The sequence below is a fragment of the Equus przewalskii genome, chromosome 30 (genome assembly GCF_037783145.1).
Source record: "Equus przewalskii isolate Varuska chromosome 30, EquPr2, whole genome shotgun sequence".
NCBI lineage: Eukaryota > Metazoa > Chordata > Mammalia > Perissodactyla > Equidae > Equus > Equus przewalskii.
The window spans coordinates 25516475-25536566 of record NC_091860.1 but is presented as its reverse complement, the minus strand read 5'-3'; the positions used below and the strand labels follow the sequence as shown (position 1 = coordinate 25536566).

Here is a 20092-nt window from a genome sequence, read left to right as displayed (position 1 = left end):
GAAAACCTCACATTATTCCCTAAGGACAAGTGACAAGGCTTTGTCCACCCGGGTGGCTGCAAGGTTTATTTATTTTAGCGAATGACCTGTCACCCTTTCCCTTTTTCGACAACGTTTACTTTCATCCTTCTGGTAAAAGGTATACACACTGTCTTGTAGAAATCTGGGAAAATAAAATTATAAAGGAATAAATTAAAGTTAAAACCACTCATAATCCCAACACCCAAGGATCATCTCTTTTCTATTTCTAGTACCTCCTCTTGATAGCTTCTCTGCAGGTTGCTTTTTTTGAGTTCATCTAGAATTTAGAATTGTGATTCACTTTTCATTTAAGATTCCACAGAAAGCATCTCCCCACGTCATGAAAATTTCTTTGGAAACGTGACTTGAAACGGTTGTATAACTTTTATTAGAATAGGAATAAGGTCATGTATTTGCCACGCCCCTACTGCAGACCATGAAGTATTTTCTTTATTTTTCACCATTATAAACAGCGTGGTGGCGATCACATTCAGCCGTAAATTCCACTGCATCTCTGATGTTTCCTTCCCGGGTAATCCTAGAAGATAGAGTGTGGGGCCAAGTGTAGGAACACGTTTGAGCCTCAGCTGACCAACTGCTAACATGCTGTCCAGTCTGCCGTCCTTGCCCTGTGACCAGCGGTGGGAGGGAGAATATGTCTAAATGCAATCTCCTCCTTGGCCATAAAGAGGGTTTCCCTTCACCTTTTTCAATTTGATATTCAAAAAATACCAGTCTCCAGCCACTGTAATTTATAACCGGCATGTGGTCCCTCTGTTCACATCCTTCCCACATTTTAACTCTGTTGGTATTTTGCATGGATTTTTAAGAGCTCTACCTTTTTTTTTTTTTTTTTTTGCAGGAGAAGATGTGCTCTAAGCTAACATCTGTTGCCAATTTTCCTCCTTTTTCTTCCTTTTTTCCCCACAAAGCCCCAGTACATAGTTGTGTATAGTTCTAAGTTCTGGTTCTTCTATGTGACCCACCCCCACAGCATAGCTCCTGATAGCCGAGTGGTGTGGTTCCCCACCCGAGAACTGAACTGGGGCCGCCGAAGTGGAGCACACTGACCTTTAACCTCTAGGCCATCAGGGCTGCTCAAGCTGAACACATTTTATCTTGCAAAACTTATGCAAATATTTTCCCCATTTTTCCCTGTAGAGGTCCCTTCTGATCTACATACGGAATGTTAGCTGTTTTTTTTTTACTTAGTCAAATCTATCAATTCATTTTCTCTCTTCCAAAAATCGTATTCCTAAAATGTCCTCCTCCACCTAAGAAACCAGAAGTCTAACTTCTCTGGGGTTTCAAGTTTTACACTGAACTTTTTAACACATGGGGAATTTATGCTCATGTACTTGCTGAGCTGCAGCTCTGAGCTGACGACCACAGCCTCTCCCCCCAGTCAACAGTCCACCGGGACCCCACTGGGGTTTTATATCCTGTCTTTACCATATGTCAAATTCCTACACATGCAAGGCTATGTGCACCCAACTTTCCTACAATTAGGAGAAAAGTCAGCGGAATTGGAACTATGACTCCCATTCATATATCCCTCTTGGTCCAGCAACCATTAAACTTGGGGTCATTCAAGGTAGGTTTATAAGGGAATGGCAATGATTTTGCCTGGCTTGGGACCCCAGTTTCTTAAGACATGACCACCACAAGGCATTCTACTGTGAGCAGAATCTATCTGAAAGCGCGCATAGGCAGAAGTTACTGTGCATTAGACTGTCAACGTCTCTCCTCCACCCCGAGTATCCGTTTTCCCCTTTGGCTCCATGAGGAGCAACTGGCTAGCCAGAATATGCACTGCTCAGCAACCCTTGTCATTGGACGTGGTCATGCTACTGCGTTCTGGCCAGTGGAAGATTTGCAAAGTGAAAGTGTTCAACTACAAGGTCACACCCCATAGTAGAAGGGACATGGCCCTTTGCCACTCATCCCCAAAGCCACCCAGGATCACACAGATGAAGGCCCCACGAATACTGAAGCTCGGGTCTGCTGTCAGCTCTAACTTAGGGTCCCTGATACACAGCCAACCCCAAATCCCAACACACACCCCCTAGGGAAACGGTGCTCTTTTTTAATAAGCTCGTAATTACAAGGCTTAGCCTGTTATTGCTGAACTCAGGATGTGCTCTAAGTTTTATCCACAGACTATCAATAATGCAAAATCAGTTCGTTTCCCGCCCCCAAAAAATCACAGTTCACACTAATGCGGACCAAGGTGCTTAAACCTCAAGGAGAATGAGGTCTGGAGGGAAATGAAAGAGGACTCAGTGCCGTGGGAGTCCTGGCTGACCTAACCCTAAAGGGGCGAGGGGTCGGCATTACCTCTAACACCATCAACTATTCAGTGGTTCCCAGAATGTAAGGTCCAGCAGAACCACCCGCAATGCTTGTCAAAACGCAGGTGCTGGGCCCCACCCCGAGAGTCTCTGATTCCGCAGATCCAGGGAGTGCCTCATTATCTGCATGTCTAACAAGCTCCCAGGGGATGCTGATGCGGCTGGTCCAGGACTACACTCAAGAGAACCACTGCTTCACAAAAAGGAGATTTTTGTCTGGGTTGATCTCTATCACAGGAATAACCAGAAAACACAGTATTTCTGCAAAGTCATTTAAATGTGGGGAGAGGAGGTTGTTTTTTCTAGAAATACTTTTGCATTAAATAGTGTGCAATAAATAGTTCTGCATTATAAATAGTTTTCCTTACAGAACGCCAATTATCTCAATTCCATGCTTTACGGAGTCAAGCTTTGCCAAACCATCTGCCCAAAGTCAGGCCAGCTTGTTCTCCACAAAAGTTCAACAAGACTTACAGCGTCAAGGATTCATCACGTTGATCATTCATAGTGGAGCCATTCTCTTCATCAATCTAGGTATCTGGACAAATTATTTGTTCCAGGCCTCAGTTTTCTCAAATACCAAGAGAAGAACGGATTTCAGCATCTCCACGAGCTCTTCTCATTAGGCCCCTCGTTCCGAGCAGATGATTATTTTCCCAGCTTTATTGAGATATTGATGATTTTTTATATTAGTTACGTTTGTAGATAATTTTAAAAGCCAGATAGTCTATAAGGCTTGTGTGTGTGTATCCCAAAAGACAGCAGCCACCTGCCCTTCTCCCCACTCATTTCCTGCTCCCTGGGATGATCACTTTCAACTCCTTTAGCTGACTGTCTTGGCATCCTGCTCCCTATCTCAGAATAACATCTTACTTCTTAATTTTTCGGTTTCGGTCATTATCAGGTAGCCACATGACCACCTCTCCCTCCCCATCTCTGCCCCACACCCCAGTCCTCCTAATAGATAGGATGCCACTATTATGGCCCGACGGAGACAGCACAGCGGAACCACGCAGGATGCAAGGATGGCTTTTCTCTTTCTTACACGACTTTTCCCAGGAGTTAATACCCATCTTGTTTTTTCCACATCCTTGGTTTCCTACAAACTTATCACTCATTTGAGTACAACTTTTCCATTAACTATCTAAATCTCTGCTGAATAAACTGAGATATACAGGTATTGTATTAGTTTCTTCTGTTCTACTCTAACCTAGACCAACTCTATGCCTTGGAGCAGAGGTCAACCTGAGACCCTGCTTCCTTCTGTCTTATAAGATCGCCTCTTCTCTGCGTCCCAGGTCTTTCTCAATCTTAGTTTCCTCCCTCCTTTCGATGGAGCACTTTCACCAACAGGTTCCTAAGAAAGGACTTAGGTGGAAAATGTGTAAGCTTTGCATGGTTGAAAACGTCTTTAACCAATTCTCACATTTTAACCAGTACTTCAGGTGGGTAAAAAAGTTCTAAGTTGGGAAAACATCCTCTCTCAGAAATTTGAGTGTTTCCCTCCATTGTCTTCCAGCTTCCATTGTTGAGAAGTCTGATACCAGCCTAATTACCGGAACCTTTGATGTTCTGAAATTCCACCATGACGTGCCTAATATAGCAATCTACTATGGCTTCGGGCCCTGAGATTGAAGGTTGAAATTCTTTCACGATGGAAAACTCTTCTTCAGTCCTAGGATATTTTCTTGAATTACTGCTCATTTCCTCATCGCTGTTTTCTCTGTTCTTTCATTCTAACATTCATTCAAATGTTGGACCTCTTTAATCTCAACTTTCCCTTTTAAGACTTTTCTTCTCTCTTTCCTAAGAGTAGTTATTTTTCTCTCTTTGTTAGTTTTGGTCTCCACTTTTTAGATGAGCTGCCTTCCTCAGAAGTCTGATAATACTTTGTGGTTTTTCACATTTAAGAGTGGGGAAGTTAGGGGCCGGCCCAGCGGCATAGTAGTCAGGTTCGGGCTCCACTTTGGCAGCCCAAGGTTCGCAGGTTCAGATCCTGGGCACAGAGCTCTACACCACTCATCAAGCCATGCTGTGGCAGCATCCCACGTACAAGAATTTAAGGACCTCCAACTAGGATCTACAACTCTGTGCTGGGGCTTTGAGGAGGGGCAAAAAAAAGGGAGATTGGCAACAGACGTTAGCTTGGGGCCAATCTTCCTTAAAAAAACAAACAAAAAAAAGAGTGGAGAAGTTAAAAGGCTGACTGGTGTCTCTGAGCACGCGGGTGGAGATTGACGATCTTGAGAATCACTGTCTGGAGACCTGCTGACTCATCCCGAGGAAACCCCAATGCGAGTGTCTTTAAGCCTCTTAGTTAGTCAAATTACACAGAAAAGGGTTCTCCCAGATTCCAATATGTAAGGGCAAGGGGTTTCCTCCTCCTGTCGCTGGTTTAGAATGGAGCATCCCGAAAGACAGTTTCTAGCCCCGAGAGTGCAGACTCTAAGAAAGAAGATCTCTCTCTTAGATCCAAAGCAATAAAGACGCGTCGAGCTCCAACTTGCGATTTCCAGTTACGAGAGTCAACAGATTTTCTTCCTTCCATGAGCTAGTGCTGACTAACATACCACTTTTCACCTTGACTTGTTCATTAGACACGATAAATGTTAAAGCACCACAGTGCAACTAGAGTTTGAAACTGAAATTATCCAAACTCAGGTGAAACAGCAAAACCTTACATTGTCATAACAAAGCTACCTTAGCATTAGCGATCATTCTCATCTCCATCCATCGAAAGGCAGGCCTCAAAGGCTGACTCCTCAGAGGGCTCCCTCTACTAAGCTTTAGTATAATAGTGATAAAAGAAACGGTGCCTTTCTTTTCAAGTTACCCAATTATCCAGACCTTTCAAACTGATCTGTCTTAAAGTACTTCAAGAAACTCGCAATTTTACTGACTAATAACATACTCACAATTTCAAGCTTGCCACTCCTGACACGGGAGAAGGTTTGCTGTTGTCTGTTTTTTCATGACTCAGAAAAGAGAAGATTCTTGAGGCAGAAAATCAAACACGGAAGTCTAAACCAAAAGCTTATGAAATTCCAGACATGCTCTCGCTGCCCTTGGAAATCTAGCATGTCTAAATCACAGAGAGAACGGCCTCATGTCACACTCCAGGAATTGCAAGATGCGCACAGGACGGCAAATCTAAGCTAAGACCTTTCAAAATATTTCAATCAAAATGGAAAATCTCAGGGGCTGGCCGAGTGGCATAGTGGTTAAGTTCACACACTCTGTTCCGGCGGCCTGGAGTTCACAGGTTTGGATCCCGGGTGCAGACCTACACACTGCTCACCAAGCCATGCTCTGGTGGTGTCCCACACACAAAATAGAGGAAGACTGGCACAGATGTTCGCTCAGGGCCAATCTTCCTTACCAAAAAAAAAAAAAAAAAAAAAAGGAAACAAAAGAAAATCCCTGAAGATTTTGAAGGCTACAACACCAAAACACCAAATTTTTGACCAGGAGCTGATCTCTGAAAGCCACTGCCTCCATTTTCCTAAGAAGCAACAGGCCAATAACAGCCTCAGATCACAAGGGTATCTGCAAGAACCATATTTGTAAATGGCTTTGAAGATGAAAAGCAGTGTTAAGCGCCAGGCATTATGATCAACAAGAGCCTAGTCACCTGTCACCCAGATGGCTCTGCTAATAATGCCTGACTAAGCCAGGCTCCTTACAGCTCTCACCAGGCAACCCCCAGCCTTTCTAAGAAGAGACGGGCCAGGGTCGATTCCATCATCAAGTGGGCCGAACCGAATCGATTCTTGGGGACAGAAGGTTTGTGGAATTTTGCCATCCACCATATGCTCCAATTTACCTGAATTAGGACAGCAATTTACTGGCCACTTTTTAACCCGGCTTTATGGGTTTTCAGTCTAAATAGATGGAAATCTGATACAAATTGCTGCCCCAGCCTAAGAAATGCTAATTTTCTACCATCAGATTCATACCTCGATACTAGGAAATAAGATATGTTGGAGATAAGAGGACGTCGAGGAGTAAATACAAGGGCTGGCAGCAGCCTACTGTTCCCACAACAACACACTGTGTCTTCTGAGTCATGCTCTTAACTGTCACCGCTGACCCTCCCCATGAAACCCGACGTATTATTCAAGAGGTGAACTAAACCAGCCGTTCAAATGGGCATGAGGTACAAAGTAAGGGCGTTCCACGTTACCTGCTCAAGAGAGAGAAAACCCAAAGTGCAGACTAGCTGTGCACCATCTTGGAAGTTCATTTATTTATTTACTATTCACCTACAAATTATTTATGTAGTATTAACTACCTATTTTCTATAAAGAAGGATGAGGCCTTGAAATACCAACTAAATCTACCATGCAACAGGTCTCTGTGTCAAGGTAGCAATAAAGGGTTTCTTGTACCAGAAATCTACTCCCAAGCCACAAAGGTAAACACCGTCCTTGGGTTAGCACCCAACTGACATGAAATACTTAAAATCGAACAGCTTGGTGATAGGGCCTGATAAAAGAAGCAGGACTTTTTAAAACTTGTGCAGACATGGTCATCTTGGACCTGACATCTACGACAAACCCCAAACACAGCATTTCTGTGTCACCTACAAATATTAAGAGCAATGAATTAGGGCATCGATCCACATTTGTTAACAAAGCTAAGTAAGCTCATATTCTACAGGAGATTTGTGTCTCACGTTATACACCTGTGCATATAAGTCATTTTAGGAAAACTAGCCCATGCATTGTATACACAGTCAGGAGAACTCAAACAGTAAAGAAATCTTACAAGGGATCCTTCTGCAAACTAGACTACAATGCATAGATAACGTCTAACAATCAGTGTCTAATTTTCAGAGAGGATCCTATGGATTACTTCAAGCCAGACAGGATGCAGAGCCATGAGGCTTGAGAGATGCTGCACAGTTCAAAATGCCTAAGGACGCATCTCGTCCACAGTCAATGAAAGCATCTCTGAAGAAAGCAGTCAAAAAGGAGGCCCCGCCTGCAGAGCTCTGCGATCTACTTGGAAATTCATAATTCAACTGAAGAGCCATTCCGGTGTTTACTTTAAGCCATAGATATATCCATAAAATTGGGCATAAATCAAATTTTATAAATTATACCATTTAAATGCATGAAGGAAGTTTCCTCTAGCCCAACTGCAAATCATTATGCAAAGTCAATAAAAACACCCTAATTTGCTTTGGTGAGTAAAGAACATGGGAATACAATGAACCCTGCAGGGGGTGGCAGAAGCCTGGGTTTATACTGTAACATAACCAACACTTAACAGAATGTGCTCTTGGCCTTTTAACCACAACAAGCAACAGTGTTCTCATCTGCAAACCACAGGGACTGTTCTAGAAACCTCCTAAAGTCTCACCTCCTACTCAAACATTTCAGGGAATCTGGGTTTTCACGGACCTTCCTTGTTAAAACGAACTACATATGGTAGGGAGAGAATACTACGGCAGCCACTTGAACAGGCAAAGAGACTTGAAAAAGAAAATAGTCACCAGGTCTGAGCTGGATCCCAAAAGCTTGCACAAAAAAGGTAGGCTGGCTACTCAAAGACTTAATCTGATGAGCTGCACAAAGCCACTACAGTTGACAGTAGTCCTGGTAATGTCCCCTTATCTGTGGTTTCACTTTGCAAAGTTTTAGTTACCTCCGTCTGAAAATATTAAATGGAAAGCTCCAGAAATAAACAATTCATGAGTTTTAAACTGCACACCGTTCTGAAATCGTGTGCTGTCTCGCTTTTTCCCGGCTAGGACACGAATCGTCCCTTTGTCCAGCAGATCTCCGCTGGACCCCACCTGTTCTTCACTTTGTAGCTGTCTCAGTTATCAGATCGCCTGTCTCGACCGATCGCAGTGCTTGCGTTCAAGCCACCCTTATTTTACTTAACGGTCCCAAAGCACAGGAGTAGTGATGCTGGGAATTCAGAGATGCCAAAGAGAAGGCAGAGAGTGCTTCCTTTAAGTGAAAAGGTGGAAGTTCTCAACAATTAAGAAAGGAAAAAAAATTCCATGCTGAGGTTGCTAGGATCTATGGTAACTTTTATCACTATATATAATCAGAATTGTTCTATTTTATTATTATTGTAAATCTCTTCCTGTGCCTACTTTATAGATTAAACCTTATTGTAGGTATGTATGTATAGGGAAAAAACCAGTATATACAGGGGTGAGTAGTATCTGTGGTTTCAGGCATCCTCTGGGGGGTCTTGAAACGTATCCCCAGGGATGAGAGCGACAGCTGTAAAAATCCTGCATTTTACAGCTAGCTGGGAAGAATAAACTATATTTTAAAGTTTTAAAGGTAATGAATGACAAGGGCTAAAACTCTAGGGTCCAAATACTCTCTGTTGCTCCACTGTGAGCCGGTCCCCCGCCTCCCAACAGAACATGGGCTGGAGAACCACGACTGTGTGTGTGATCCTCCGGGAGCTGGCTATTTCTCAGTCACACAGCTGCAGAGGATGGACCAGAGGAAAGGGGAGCAGAGGAAAACAAAAGCTACTCCACAACCATCAGCTTTGATTCAAATGCTGCGTTCAACTGTTCCCATCTCCCTACCTGAATTCAGGGACGCACAGCCTGCAGAAGTCAGCCACACCACGAGGGAGGCGCTCCAGCATCTCTGGAACTGCCTGCTTCCAAAGGAACCATCGCCAGCTGCCTTCTGCTTAACTTTGTTTAATTAGCACACAGGCCTTAATGCTTCCCAAAAGACTCTTGGGCCTCTTCTCACTCCCTTGCTCAGCTAGGAAAGTCCCCTCCTTGGAAATTCCTGAGTAAAACACAGATGCCCAAGGAATCTCACCTGCCACCAAATAAACATCTGAAAATTCACGCCCCCCCCAAAAAAAACACAAATCAAAAAACCCAGGTGATAAGTGTCTCAAACACACATCTTTCTACACACTCAGGACTTTAAAGTTCTCAATTGGGCCAAGTGGAAAATTAATGCTGAGAATTGCAAATAAGATGAAAAAGACAAAATGTGCAGGACGAGCACGATAGCACTGAGTGACCAAAACCAGGTGGATGTGGCAGGGTGAATCTTAGCAAATCAACCCAGCAGAGGAGCAAAACAGGACCAACCTACAGCCTTCAGCGCAGAGCCAGAGGTTGGAGTAGAGATCCTACATCTGCTGCTTCCTCATTTACGAATAAAAGACTATGTATTCTGAAAGAATAACTATGATTAAAAGCAGATGAAGGTTAAAACTTAGTGAGTTACTACCAACGATGATATTAATTTATAAAACAAGTAGGCTGCCTGGAAAAATAAACTCTTGTCCTTAGGGTTTCTTAGCATCTTCGTGATCTCTGTCTTGCTGTTCACACCTGTGCAGGTAAACCATCTCCAGGTAAACCTCACCTTCCTCCCCAGGTATCAAAGTCCCAAGGCTCCTCTTTCCCACTTCTCTGCCCTTGGAAAGGCAAATCCAGTTTCCTCCCTCCAGAAATGAATGCAAACCCCACAGGAATCCAACCTAAATTCTGGCAGCGAGCTGCCTGCCATCTTCTGTTGCTCTCTCCACTCACTGCGTGGACCATTTGTCCAAGCTCTCCACAATGCATAGGAAGCCATGCATCTCTTTCAGACAGAGTACCAGCTGGAAGGCTGTTTAGCACAGTCTCTTATGAATCTCTGCCTTTTTTAATTGAAGAACTCTAACCCACGCCATGCATCAATCGGCATCATTTATATCAAATGACAGATCCCCTTTTCTGTGCATGCCCAGTGGCTGTTTCTGCTTAGTACATAGACAAGATGACTAGTACAGAGCACATAATATTTTTTTTTAAAACCACCCAGAGGGAAACATCCTTTCCAATGTGGAGATGGGAAAGAAGAAAAATGACTCCACACGGCAATGTTTCCTCTACAATTGTGAAGTATGTACCTAATAAAAGAGTTGGAGAGGTCTTTTTTTTTTTCCTAACAAAAAGGAAGTGTTTTGTCACCAAGCTGTATAAGTAAACATGTCTTTTACCTTTTAAAACAGATCTGCAAAATATATTAGGACCTAGCAGGAATTCTCTCCTGCCATTCATCGCAGGAAAAATCCAAAACAGGAGGTTGAAGATGAAAGGACAGCGACTCAGCCAAGGTCACCCAAAAAGCTCTGAGCCAGAACTAGGGTTTCCGAATTCCAAAGACTGCTTCACTCGAACCAGCAGACTGTAGTTTACCTACCCCATATTTGGTACACTTGCTAAAATAATGCCAAAAGTCAAGTTCAACAAAAATTCAGCTACTTCAATTTGCAAACTTGACTTTTTCTCCCGTGCTTTAGAGGAAGTGAAATTATTTTCCACTCATAGAGAGTAGAGAAACTTTGACTTGCCAGCTTCAGGCCGGAGGTCAACCTCAGCATGGGAGGAGCCTACGACCAGCTGAGCGGACCACAGCGGGCACAGGAAAGACAGGTTTACCTAGGCCTCACAGAAAGAGCAGCTTTTGGGTTTTGACCGCAGTTTCCTACAGGAGAAGAAAATAATCTAATAAAAGACCAATATCTTTAGTTGAATCTAAAAAACTGTGCTCATCAGTGGCCAACACTATTTAGAAGGCAAAATTCTAGCTCTCTACCTCAGCTTTCAATAGTGTCTTTTTGATTTCTACTCCCCACTTCTTCCAAGACTTGAGAATTTAAAAAAAAACATATTCTCACCTACATTCGTCTGGTAGCATCTTTCAGAGAAGAGGGGAGAAAGGAAACTGATGTATATGAAAAACAGTTATTTTTTAATCAAGATGAAATTTCAGAAGTTCAACACTTTGCAAATCTTTAATGGCCAATTCACCTGACAATGAACAACATTCTATCCCAACCCAAAAACGGTGACTATTTTCACTTCTACATTTAAAAACAGTGATTTAAGCTTCATGTAACAGTTCTGCTCTCCCGTGACCATTTGAAGTAAGTGCAAAAAGAAAGTGCTCTAACCTTATTGCATTTCAAATCAAATACTAAAAAAATCCTATTTGTATGATCTTGTATAGCCTTTCCAAATACAATAAATTATCAATAAAGAAAAGACAACAGCACTCACCTATAAAGATTAAATAAGCAATGTACTTAACATTCAAGAGAGTTCAAGGATAGCATCTCACACATAGCAAATAATATACAGTAGTCACAGTTTCAAGACAATAGAAGACTACAATTGGAATCCTCGCCCTCTCTCTTGCTCTAACTTGCTAGCAAAAACAGGTAATTCCAAATCAGGTTAATTCCACAATCTTTCCATCATTAGTCCCTAGACCTATGGATCCAAAGGTCAAGTTTTTAAATAAGCATCTGTTTAAATGCTATTTAAAACAAGACTTGAGAGGAACATGCGTGCACTTGGAATTTCAGACTCTTGGCTTATAACTTAAAGCAGTGCAATTCATACTTCACTTTTGACTGAAATGGAAAAAAAAAAGTTGCGAAATTTAGGAGAAATGAGGGAAGGTACACTTTAACAACTTTTTACATCTTTTGCTGGGCCAATAAAACTTCAGAGGAAAAGAAAAAAATCACAGGATGAAAATCTGTTCCATCTTCCCCGTGCCCTTCTTCCGTAGTCACGACTGCTGACATGATTGGCCCTGCGCTGCAGAATTCAGCAAATGCTTCAACCACAAGCGCCGTGTCTACCAAAATGTGTCACTGTTGTTTTAAAGAAAACCAAAAAGAATGAAACAGAAAAGCACATCAGATTCTTTCTCTAATCAGTGTCAAAGACAACTATCTTCTCACAAGAATAAACATCTCAGTGACAAGGAAAAAAAGTAAAACTTTCCGATTAGGGAGTATCATCCTATTGTAACACAAGGAACTCTAACTATCAATGAACAGGGAAGTATTAGCATGTCCCAAAATTCACATCAGGCTGACCAGATGGGAGTGCGAAGGTGGCATCTCTTCATCAGAACACTGCTGACCTGACCATGCAAAACCAGTCCTCAGGAAGGTTACTGGCTAACTTTGTATGAATCCTATAACATTCCTTGTTCTACTGCAAGCTCTAAATTGCTTATCTTCCCTTATTTAAAAACACACAGTCCTGTCTGTAAACGTCTTGTTTAGACCGACTTCAACACAGCCAACACTTATTTTAGCCAACAAGATCATTCTTCTGATGACCTGTCCCAGGAAATTTTCAGTCTTACAAAGTGAGGCAGTCCTGCCCAGGGGCCCAACGTACGGAGTGGGAATGGAAAACGGAGCCTCAGATCTGATACCTTCACTCCCTGGGCGAAGAGGAGGCTGCAGGCATCCACACACACCATAAATATCAGCAAGTAAGGTCCACCACTCGCTCTGTCTGGGATGGTGGGGTACAGAGGGCTATCTGGAATGGTCCTTTCTAGCCCTAGGAATTACTTAATTTGAGTCAGGTATTTCCTCATGGCTTGACTCAAAGCCTCGCTGACCTAGCCCAGTCCATTCCATTCCTGGGGTTATTTGTCATGCTACATATTCCTCAATCTCCTCTACGCCTCCCCTTTTCCAGAGCACGAATGAAAACACGACCCCATGTGGAGCTTATATCACTTAACAATAACACTTTCTTCTGCAGTGAACAACAACCCACCAAATGCTTTCACAGACATCGTCTCATGCCACTGTCAAGCAAGGCCAGCCGTGTTTTCGCTATACTTTGCAGACAGGAGTGGGAAAGATAAATTGCTTGCACATGTCTGCATAGATGGGTTGAAGCGCAGATATTTTTCCCCAAAAAAGAAGCACGGAGATCTCTGAGCAAGATTCCAGTCTCATGCACTTATTTTGTAGAGAAGAAAACCAAGGCTAAGATGGCAGAATTGGTCCAAGGTCACATAGCTAGACACAAACATCTCTGAAACCAGAAGGCAGGCCTCCTGATTCTGTCCTCTCTCTTCCTCTGTCAGGAACCTGCTGCACAAAATAGGGTTGACAGATCCTGGATCACCACATAACCGCACAGGCCGACTTTCTCCTTTGTTGCGACAAGTCCAATTTCCCTAATTTTTTTTTGTTCTTATTTGTAGAACGGGAACAAGCAGTTGCTACCAGGGCGATGGAGACGTAAGAAGAGTTAGAAAAAACACAAAACGTGTCTCGAATGACAGACCCCAATTCCATTTTGCTTCAAGAACCTTCTAAAAGCTCTTCTTTACGTCCACTGCACTTCAGTGAACTCGGACAGTTCCGTAACACCAAGAGAGAAATATTGTCCCAATCTAGAACACTAGAACAGGAGGTAATTCAAACCCCACAGTAGATCATTTTTGCTCCAATTATTAAAAAAAAAAAAATTCCTTTATTTTGATAGCCTGACAAAACCTTTAGACTTAAGTGTAGGCCCCACCGTCTTGATTTTCATTGCATGGCCTTCTCAAATCCCAAAAGCGCTCTGTAGCAATTAAGTGGCTGACTGAATTCTCTAGAGTAGGCTGCCACGGGGCAGCGGTCTACACCAGCCCGGGAACGGGTCCTGTGCACGGTAAAAACCTTGCTAGGGACTGGAGGATCTCTGATGTGCATGGGTGTGTCCCCTCCCCCCTACTTTGGGGCCGGCGGCTGGGCCCCAGCAAGGAGCTTAGATAAAGAGCTGAGACGGTATTTCTCCACGGAAGGGAGGAAGCAGAGTGAGTGCAAACCCAATGTTTCGCAGGGAGAAAGTAGCAGATCTCCTATCTCGAAGGAGAGCCTGGCCAGCAATTCCTTCGGACCAAGGCCTCTCCCCTCCCCTCCTTTACCGGCTCAATTAGCATTCCCCCCCCGCCCCCCACACACACACACCCGCCGCCTCCCCAGGAAATGGGGCCGAATGTAAGCCTGTTTTCGCGTTTTCTCCAACCTGGTGAAACAAGGATCCATTTGCTTGGTGTAGACGCGCCAGTCGGTTCCCCGGGTCCCTCGGCCACGGTGCAAGGGTGGAGGCGTGAGGGAAAGTGGAGGGCAGCGGCGATGGATGCGGATTCAGGCAGGGTCTGCCCTCGTCGAAAGCGGTTTCCCACCAGCGGGCGCGGATCCGCGGCTGCGCTGCTGGAGCCGACAAGACGCGGCGCGGGGACGGCGCTCTCCGGAGCGGGGGCCGCGCGCGGGCCCGGGCACCCCAGACCCTCCACCGCGCCGCGGGGTCCGGGGATGCAAAGAGGGGACGCCCGGGGCGGGGCGGGAGCGGGTAAGAAGTCTGGCTGCCGCACCAAAAGGGAAACGAGCCTCCGCCCGGCCAGCCCCTGGCGCCCAGCCCTTCCCGGAATCCCACCAACTCCAGAAACCCCAAGATCCCGAAAATTCCGAAAGCGAAACTGCAAGCAGGTCTCCAGAAGTTTGAGAACGGGCTCCCAGGCTTCCCGGCGTCGTCTTCAGACTCTCCACATCACAAATGCCGTCAAGGACAAGCCCCCGCGGGAGAGTGGCGATCGCTCCGCTCGCCACCCTGCGCGTCCCCGGGGCACCTCCCCCGGGTTTTTACACGTCAGGGTCCCCAGCCCCGGGCCGCTCGGGCGCCCCAATTCCCCCTTCCCCGGCTCTGGTGGTGGGGCGGTGGTCGGCGGGGCTCCTGCTGCGTCTCGGTTCCTCCCTCCTCCCGCTCCTCCCCACAAGAATGGGAAACTTGGGCCCTGCGAGAATCGTGTGGAATGTTCTTTGTAATCGGTTGTATATTCGCTTCCACGGCACAGCTCGGTGCAAAATCGCGGGTTTGGGGCGTTGGAGTGAATTGTGCGCTTGTCAGCGACGACGTCAGGAGGACGAGGGGAGGGGTTCCCGGCTGAAACTGCAGTTTACAAGCATAGAGCCATTTTAGGCTGGGTTCCACTTCAGCGAAGCCCACGGGAGAGCTGTCCCCGGGAGGACGCGCGGGAAGCGCGGGCTGGAAGCGCCGGGGCCGCGCCGCGCGCTCGGCCCCGGGGGGCGAAGACGTCTTGGCCGGAGTGTCGCACAGTGCTCAGCCTCGCCGCCTAGGTAGAAGGGAACATCTGCCACGGGGTCTCCAATCCTAGTGACGCTTCGCTCCGGCCCCCATCCACGGGACACCGCGAGGGACACGGCAGCGCCGCGTCCGTCTAAGTGGGGAGGGCGAGCTGACACTGTCGATTCCTCCTCTGGGCCCCTGCAAATGCCCAGAGACCGCCTTACTGCGGTAACTACAGAGCTGGCCAATACTAGCTTTTTAGTGCTGTGATTTAAAAACGTGTCGGCACACTTTGCAGGTGCGCCATCAGGTTCACCGGCCCAGAAAAGGTCCTCCGGACCTGCCCTCGCTGGGCCCCGGGGACCGCGCACGGCAGCCGCATGGCCCCAGTCCCCTGGGTGCCTCCCGCTAGCACCGCCGCGCGACCTCCGCTCGGCAGCTGCATCCTGGCCACTGGCGACCCCTATCGGGGACCCCCGTTCCCAGCTAAGCGAGCTCGGGTTTGCTTGCTTTCCCTCGGGCTCCCCTTACAGGCTCCGACTTGGCCCCCAAGCTTCACTCCCAGACCTCCCTCCCCCGCCCCGGATGCTGGCCTCTCCCTGGCACCTCGCCTCCCACTCAAACCCCAAGGCGACACCCCGCCCGCTCTCCCGCCCCGGCCGGAGGACGCCCTCCCAGATCCAGCCCTCTCAGAGCTCGTCCTGAGCAGGGGACACTTTCTTCCGAGAACGCTTTCCCCATCCCCCACCTTCCCCAGGGCGCAACTCTCAAAGCAACTCTGCGCCTCGACCCTGCACACTTTTCGGGCGAGGTCCGCGCGCCCTCGCCTTTCTGCCGCTGCACTTTCACCCTCCCCACGCCTCGGCCCGGGCCCCCCACCTCCCACCCCACCGCGGCGCAAAGGGTCGCAGGGGCCCGCGGGTAAGTGCAGCGTGTCCCCCGCACACACACAACCCCACAGGCGTCTGCAAGCCGATGGCACCCCATTCCGTGGACAGTTGGTCCTTTTAATAAGCACCTCCTCGCCCCACCTACTCCGGGCTTTACCCGCACAGGATCCAGCACAGAGAGCTCGTCTCACAGAAAGCCGAAATAAATCTTTCCCTCTGCCCTCATGTATTTTGCACCACGTGTCAGCAGTTTGTCACGTCAAATCGTGGCAGGGGCTGGATCCAAGACGCAGGCACACGTTCGGGGCGGATCTCTTTGACACACACACACCCCCAACTGCACACACAGGTATGCACACTGATCCCACAGGCACACACACCAGTTGTGCTGGGATGCCCTAGTCCGGGCCGGCGGCACCCTCTCCCCTCCAGGAACGGACTGGACACGCAGACTCTACCCAGGGAAAAAACTAGGGCAGCTCATTCTCTCTCTTTTTTCCCGCTTAATTCGCTAAAGCAGCTCCTGGAGTAGCCAAAGAGAGTCGAAACTAAGGGATGGCAACTCCGGTTGGGTTTTTTCCCACCTCAAAACCTTTATTTTCAGTTTTTAAAAGCCACCTTGGCCCGCCATATTGAAACTGGCAGGGTTTTCAAATACTCCTTCCCCGCAGTTGCAGCGCTTCCAAGAAAACACAAGTACGGATCGAGCTCTGGACGTGTGTCCGGCCACCGCGAATCAACCACTTCCTACCCCCAAGACGCCCCCTTTGCCGGTTCAGCCCCTCCCGCCGCCCCGGGTCAAAATCCATAAATATATCTAGCAGTTCCTAGTTTTGTTTTTTTTTTTTCCTGGCGGATTTTAGCAACACACACACACTAAAAAATAAACTCCAAAGCCAGATCGGATTCGTAATTTTGAAAGGAGGTCATATGAGAGTAGACAACAGGAAAGCCCCAAGTGACAGGATATTACTTTAAAGCAAAAAAAAAAAGAACACAAAGATCATCCATGCCGGAGCACGCTCCGAAAACTACTACTGACAATTTCATTTCAGCTGCACAGGCATATGTTTCCAAGGGGGCGATTCCGAATGTCTACACGATTTTTAAGCCCCTTGATGGTGGGTCTCCAGTCCTCATCCCACCATCTTCTCTTCCTCCCCACCCTCGCCCCCAACAAAAACACACCAAAAAAAGAAGAAAGAGACCCCAGCGAGGAGACCGCGGAGCGCGGGGTAGCCAGGGCGGCTGCGTCGCTAAAATGAGCGCACAAATGAGGAAGGTGGGCGGCGGAGGGGACAGCTTGCACCCGGGAAGAAGGACACTTTGCAACTACGGAGGGACTCCCCCAAGGCCGGGCTTTTCCAAGCCGAGAGACGCGGGGGAAGGGGACAGCGGAAGCCAAAATGACAACCCGGAGCGCAGAGCGGAGTTTGAGGCTGTGCTCAAGTGCTGTCGCTTTCTCCTCCTGCCTTTCTCTTTTGCGCCTCTCCCTCAGCCCCTACCCACCCCCTCCTCCAGCCCCCCATCCTCCGGCTTGCTCGAGCTTCCCTTTTTTTTTCTGAGCTGGAAAAAAGAAGCTGGCCGGCGCACTCAACCTGCGGGCCGGAGGTCTGCTCGCGGGGCGGGCTGGGCGCGGGGACAGTGGCCGGCGCGGCGTCCTACCTGGTGAAGTTCCTCCTCCCCTCGGCGTGGACCAAGGCCCCGGGCGCCGCCGGGGGGGACAGCGGCCTCCCTCGCTCGCTCCGCCCGGCTCCCACTCGCTCTGCCTCGCTCGCTCCCCGCCCGCCGCCTCCCTCGCGCGCCCGCTCCGGTCCTCCGACTCCCACTACAGCCTCCTTCCAATATGGCATCCTCTCTGTGCGCATGCCCGGCACTCTTTTTTAAGATTATTATTTTGTGTGTGTGCAGCGAACTCCTTCAACGACCTTTTCCAGCGCTTGCAGAATGTCTTAAGCCAGTTAGCCTGCCAGGCGTTCTCGATTCCTTCCCCTGCCCCCGCTGGGACGCCCCCGCGCCTGGCACACAACCCCCCGCCAAATACACACACACACACACACACACACACACACACACAGAGGCACATTTCACACTCACACCGCCCGCTCCCCGCCCCGCTCCCCTTCCTCCTTTCCTTTAGCTCCCTACATACACAATCTGCAGAAAGTTCACATCACAGGCGTTTCCGCAAACCCATCTGCAGGGAAATCTGGAGAACTCCGCACCTCGCTGGACACTTTTATTTTCTCGGTTTGCAATCCCTCTGTCGACGAAGTGCACAAACTTGCGCTTTATCCGCCGATGGATCTTTGGGAGCTGAGAGAAATTCAATCCTCTCCGCCACCCCTGCCCCGCCCACTGCGCCCCACCCTGCACTTATATTGGGCCTTTTCTATGGAGATTCAAACCGTTCCTGGCCCCTTAGGGATGGCGGGAGGGGGGCCTCGGAGAGGTTTTCCGGGGAAACGTGCCCCAGGGGGGAGGAAATTAAGTGGAGGCTGCTCCCTCGAGCTTGCAGCTGCGGTCAGCCGGGCCTGGGCAGGACGCGGGTAACAAGGGTCACCACTCGTCTCCTGCGGCCATGCCCGGGTCTGGGCGCCCAAAGAGGGCTCCTGGCCTGGGCTGGCTATTGTAGGGCCGGAAAAGACTCCTGCCTGAGAAAAACGTGGTCCTGGGCGACTGCTGGAGTGAATGCGAGGCAGCGCAGCCCGGTGCAGGGCATGATTCCCGGCCGGCGTGTGCCGGTCCGGGGACACTCTGCCCAGAGCGTGGGGGGAGGATAAAGAGGAGCTCCCCGAGCCCAAGGCGCAAGGGCCGGGCAGAGACTGAACGAAATGTCCCCAGTGCGGAAAAGCTGGCGATGCCCGAATGGGCAAGACCTAGAACTTCCGAAGGTGGGTTCGCTGTACTGAGGAGCGAGGAGACGCTGGAATTTATTTCCCAGGGAAAAAGAGAATGGGCACATTACGTCAAGGTGTTTGCTCTGTTATACAGGGGATAAAATTCCCCAGTTCCGTGTCCATCTCTTTCCCAAGAACCCGTCTCGCCGTACCCCTCCCCAGGCCCAAGGAGTCAGGAGGACCGCACGGTCCCCAAGGCCCCTGCGCGTTGGCAGCTCCACCCATCCTCCCGCGCCCTGCCGCCCCAGCGCGTCCTCGATGACAGAGGAGCTCCAGCAAGTGAAGTCGCCTAGGAGAAATGGACGCTCCGATGGGAAGGGTACAGGGTGGGGACCCGGAGATGGAGTCAGGGGAGCGGAGTCAGACCGCGCGCGGGATGGGCGGGGGTCCTGCCCAGGGGGGTTCTCTCCCCGACGGCAGGGCCAGAGCTGGTCTAGAAGAATCGCGGGAGGGACGTGCCCGGAAACGGCTCTTGCCAAACCCCGACGTCGTGAGCGCCCCTCCGCGGAAACCGCGGCCGAGCTTGGAGATCCTCGGCGGGCGTTGGCAGCCGCGAGACCCCGCGCACGTCCAGTCGGGGAAATCGTATTTCCCTACATCTTGGAGAGCGCTTTGCGAGGTGTGAAACGCCTCCCTCTATCCTGCCACACCTTCATTTGAGGTGCCACCTGAGATCCAGAAAGATCAAGTGACTGACACAGTTCCAACTCCAGCCAGAGTCTGCATCCTCTCCAGCTTCCCGGTCCGCTCCTCTTGGGGACACCAGGCTGGAGCCGTGAGCTCTTTCACCTGAAGGTCACTGAAGGCAGAGACTCCTCAAGCCAATTGCACCCGGCCCCTGCAGGTTAACCCCCCCGCCCCACCCGCACCCCAGACCTGCCTCCCTCTGTTTCCCGAGACGGCTCCACATGGAGTCGGATGGACGCAGTGGGGATCCGAGGAATCAAGAATGGAGACCCCAGGCACTCTCGTTGGCTCTACCCCTGGGTCTCACACACCCGAGTCACCTCTTCTCGATCCTTCAACACGGTCTGCCCG

At 48.7% G+C, this 20092-nt stretch overlaps 1 protein-coding gene across 5 annotated transcripts in view; it reads right to left on the bottom strand.

The window, feature by feature from the left end:
- SFMBT2 (Scm like with four mbt domains 2) overlaps positions 1-18516 on the bottom strand; it is a 244238-nt gene extending 225722 nt beyond the window's left edge. Inside the window, exon 1 of one of the 5 annotated variants that reach the window (XM_070601099.1) lies at positions 18307-18516. The gene's annotated coding sequence lies outside the window, so the exon portion shown is untranslated. Of the gene's footprint in view, positions 1-14202; positions 15067-16311; positions 16386-17819; positions 18003-18306 lie in introns of those variants that run through there. The other 4 variants (XM_070601103.1, XM_070601097.1, XM_070601100.1 and 1 more) reach the window with 4 other exon arrangements.
- Between the last annotated feature and the right edge of the window lie 1576 nt (positions 18517-20092).